This window comes from Agelaius tricolor, unplaced genomic scaffold (assembly GCF_023055355.1).
Source record: "Agelaius tricolor isolate 1412-34295 unplaced genomic scaffold, bAgeTri1.0.p SCAF_39, whole genome shotgun sequence".
Classification (NCBI taxonomy): Eukaryota; Metazoa; Chordata; class Aves; order Passeriformes; family Icteridae; genus Agelaius; species Agelaius tricolor.
Window position 1 is genome coordinate 3053733 of NW_027269299.1, and position 4497 is coordinate 3058229.

General features: G+C 40.8%; 1 long non-coding RNA gene across 1 annotated transcript; it reads left to right on the forward strand.

The window, feature by feature from the left end:
- Positions 1-594: 594 nt before the first annotated feature.
- LOC139603480 (uncharacterized) lies at positions 595-3784 on the forward strand. The gene is made up of 4 exons (XR_011683691.1): positions 595-1348; positions 1950-2094; positions 2466-2535; positions 2627-3784. It is a non-coding gene; the product is annotated as an uncharacterized lncRNA (long non-coding RNA).
- The last annotated feature ends 713 nt before the right edge of the window (positions 3785-4497 follow it).

The following is a 4497-nucleotide window of genomic DNA, read 5'->3' on the forward strand; positions in this document are numbered from 1 at the left end:
AGCAGAGCACAAGCTGGCCGGCTCTGGGCTCAGCACAGCCCAGACACAGGCGCAGGAAGACACAGCGGCTGTTTTGCAGCCGTGCCCCAGAGGGACGAGAAGGGGCCCCTGCCTCTGGTCTCACTTGTTTGGGTTTCTGGCTGGGTCTGAGGCAGGGGCTGCCTGATTCCCCGCTTCTGGGGAGACCAGAGCTGCCGGAAGCGCGCCCAGCGTGCAGGCGCTGCCTGACAGCGCTGCGGCCGCTGGGACGGTCGCGCTCCCGCGTCCCAGCAACTCCATGTGACCGTGGTCACAAGGGTTTTCAGGATGAAGAAGAGACGAGAATGTTGACTCCATGATCAGAAGGCTTGATTTATTATTTTATGATATATGTTACATTAAGACTATACTAAAAAGAAATAGAAAGGAAAAGGTTTCTTCAGAAGCTAGCTAAGCTAAGAATAGACAAGAATGAATAACAAAGATCTGTGTCTCAGACAGAGAGCAAGAGCCAGCTCTGACCTGAGTGGTCAGTAAATCCAAGCATCCACAGGAGACCAATCCCAGGTCTACCTGTTGCATTCCACAGCAGCAGATAACCATTGTTTACTTTGGTTGCTGAAACTGCAGCTTCTCACAAGGAAAAATCCTAAGAAAGGATTTTTCAGGAACGATGTCTGCGACAGAGAACCTATGTTGCTAGGTCTACAGGTATCTCCAGGCTGTTTGATCTTGAATCTAAGAAATGCCATAATTCAGGCTAAAAGTAGACTAAAATTGTTTTGAGTGTTGAAATTGTATGTTAAAAAAAAAAAAAACCAAAAACAAGTGCTACCATCTAAAACTCAAAGTATTCTTTCCTTCTATGCACTAAATAGTTGAGCAGGAAAGTAAGTCTAGTAATAGTCTCCATAGAAGGGAAGGTTATGTTCCCATGATTTCTGAACCCTTTAGGCAGTGAAAACACTGATAAAATTAGGATACTAATATCCTTCCCATCAGGATGCACATGAATGTGTGAATTATTACAGTGCAGCAGTAGTGCATTGAACTATTCTAAGAAGGTTTTGATTATTGATACTTAAAGCTACTTTGTTTCACCAAGCATATGTCAAATATGCTGTCAAATAACTTTTCATTAATAGCTCTTGGTAATCTTTGGTTAAATATACATGCAAATATCTGTTCTCTAAAAAGTTAAGAATAACTTAAGGCAAATAATTAATATTATTACCTGAAGGTTTAAATCACTTGATCTGAGCAGTATACCTATAAGAATAATTTGTTCCTTTCTGTATATTAATACAGGCCAGCTTTACTTTATCACAGAGCCCATCCACTGGAATTCTGCCATCAACTCCAGGAGCAGGTAGATGTCCTGTCAAAATTTCTGTTCTCTTTTCTTACTGTTTTCTTTATACAGAAAAATCATCACTGTTCAAGCTACATCAGTTCCTTGCTAGTTTATGAAGAGGTGGTGTATTTGTTAGCTTTTCCAAAGGTATGTGGGTATGAGTAGGAAATAATTATTTATTCTGAGACTGAGTTTCAAGCAGCTTTTCTTGTTCCCTGTTCCAAATGTGGTGTTGAACTGAGCACAGAGGTGGTTGTAATTGAGTGAAGAAGCCCAGATTGATGGATTGCCTTCCATCTTCACAAGGTTTGATATCTTGTGTATCAACTGGTGGCTTCTTGCTAAGCTTTATTGTTTTGGCCTGGTCCTATTTGGCAACTGTATTAAGCTATTGGTGTTTTGAAGTTGAAGAGAACACTAGGTTGCTAGTCCTAAAAACTTCCTAGTGTGTTTGCAGATGTGAAGTTAGGATTGACTTACTTGTTCTGTCTGTGAGTAAATCCCCATCAAACTCTTCCACATCCAAGTGAAATGCTTGACACTGAATTGATTCTTTTCTAATAAACCTCTGCCTTGCAAAAGAAATCTGTTCAGCAATATCATTTCAATTGAACAGCTTCTTCAAGCATGTTCAGCCCTGCAAGTACTGGGCAGCCTAAGAAGACTACTCTATCTCCTGCTCAGCTGGATCCTTTTTATACTCAAGGGGATTCCCTTCCTTCAGAAGATCAACTTGATGACACATGGGTAACTGTATTTGGGTAAGTTGATTTCCAAAGTATTGGAAAAACCTGGGTGAAGTCTTTAGAGCATACGAGAAAAATACTTGGGGGCATTGATGTTGTCTGGCATTGGTATGTGCTGCAAGTACAGCTATGGTTAAAGCAAGCAAACACATACATTTCAGTTAGCCACCTTAAATTGAGCTACACATGATTTTTTCTAGTTAGAAAGGCACCATTCTGCTGTTGGGGTGTGTGCTAAAGTGCCTAGAAGGTGGTATTTCTCAAGTCACTGCTTCTGAAATTACAGTGCTCTCTTCTGCATTTCTGTAAATGCTTCATAGGGTTGTATCTTAACACCTGAATTCTTAAACCACTCAATTTGATGAGTACTTTTTTCTGTCTTTCAGATTTCCTCAAGCATCAGCTTCCTATATTCTACTACAGTTTGCTCAGTATGGAAACATATTAAAGCATGTGGTATGTCTTAGTTTGACACTTATGTCAGAAAACATTGTGAATTAAGCATTTTAAAAACTACATTTCACAATTTTCACTTGATCTCATTCAGATGTCCAACAAAGGAAACTGGATGCATATTCGATATCAGTCTAAGCTTCAAGCCCGGAAAGCCTTAAGCAAAGATGGAAAAGTTTTTGGTGAATCTATCATGATTGGTGTCAAGCCTTGTATAGAAAAAGTAAGTTAATAGTTGCTTTTAGTTCAAAGGCACTCTGCTTTTGGCCTTGCTTTTTATTTTCCCTGATGTGTTTAATTTTTTTTCTTTTGGAATTGCAAACTGTAGGTTGTTCATCTCAATAGATATAGTCTGTTACACATTCACATCAGTTTTTTCTTAAATACATGCCCACATTTCCTGCTGAGAAAGACCATGATGAGCACTCTCTGTGCTCTTGGGAAGTTACAATGCACACAATTCTATTGCTGTACGAGATGAGGAAGTGAAACCATCATATAAAACACAACTCACATAAGTTTCCTGACTGGAATTTAGGGCCTGCAGTAGATACCTAATGGCAGATTAAGACTGTGGCTGCTCCTAATTGTATCTCTCTATTTTTTATGTGACTATGTGCTTCTGGCTCTTGAATTTATCTTAGTACTTTGGATTGAAAATTTGTTAGCGAGGAAATCCCAATCGTGTTCTCCCACCTGCCCCTATAAAAACATGTCACTCTCTTGTAAGTAGTAGCTGGGGGTAGACATGGCTGTCTTGTAGTCTTAATATTAACATGAGTCCTTAATGTCTAGGTATTGGCAATATCCTGACCTTTAACACTTGCAGCCCTTTGCGCTGGGTACTGTACATTAGCTTAAGAAAAGAACAGTCATTCCTCAGTCATTCTGCACAGATTATTTTTTTTGGTCTCCTTTAAGGATATATGATACTAAAGAGTAATGTAAGCTTTCTAATGTAAACTATTCTGAGAAGGCAGCCTTAGAAACTGAGCTTGCAATTCCTGAAGTTTTAGCAGACTGAAACATTTCTTACACTCAATAAAAAGCTGTGCCCCTACCCAAGCCGTTCTATTCCCTGGGCCATGCGGGCTCTGCTCCAGGCTCCTGTGGGCCCGAGCCGGGTGCCCATGGAGCCCTGGCCCAGTCGGTGCCACACGGTGATTTTGTCAGTGGAAATGTTCATTGGCAAGTGAATGGAAAAGAGGTTTGGCAAAGGGAGGATTTGAATGGTTGTTTTTACAAACTCAATCCTAACAAATCCATCTAGGATTGGTTAAAACCCATGCGGACTATCAGATTTTACAAATATCATAGAATGATCAAGTGGAGCCACTGACAAAAGTCAGCAAGATAAAAATTGATCCACAGCACACAATTTGATCAATGGTTACATTGTGAAATAGGGCACAATGGAAATTGTTTTTTGCAGCACAAACCTGAGGCTGGCAATTGCCCTGAAAGATGTGGAACAGTATTCTCAGTGCCCAGTGCCCACACAGTGTTCCCAGTGCCAGCTGAGGCTTAAACAAAACCATCCAGACCTGGCATGACCCCTACATGTCAAAAGTAACAAAACACTCTGGTCAACTGATAAGAAACTCAATAAGCTAAGCTGCAACCTGGGGTGTAACAGCTCTATACTTTTACCATCAATGTTTTTGGCTGAAGTATCAGTGAACGAGACATCTCCAGGTTCAGAGTTGGCAGTAAATGCAGGGTTATTTATTATAGGGTTAGCTTTTGTAACGTTAATGTGCCTGGAGTGGGGAGAGGGATGAGCGTGTGTTCTTCCCCACCCTCCTCCACCTTTTGTTGTTTCCCACAGGAGTTCAGTGGGGTTTCCTCCAATAGATTGTTCAGCGGAGGGAGTGAGACTACTTTTAAAATGTTTTGCAAGAGCTGCAGTCCGTGAATTAAGCATCTGAGTTGCTTTTATTTCAGGGTTTTAGCAGGCTTTTGCTT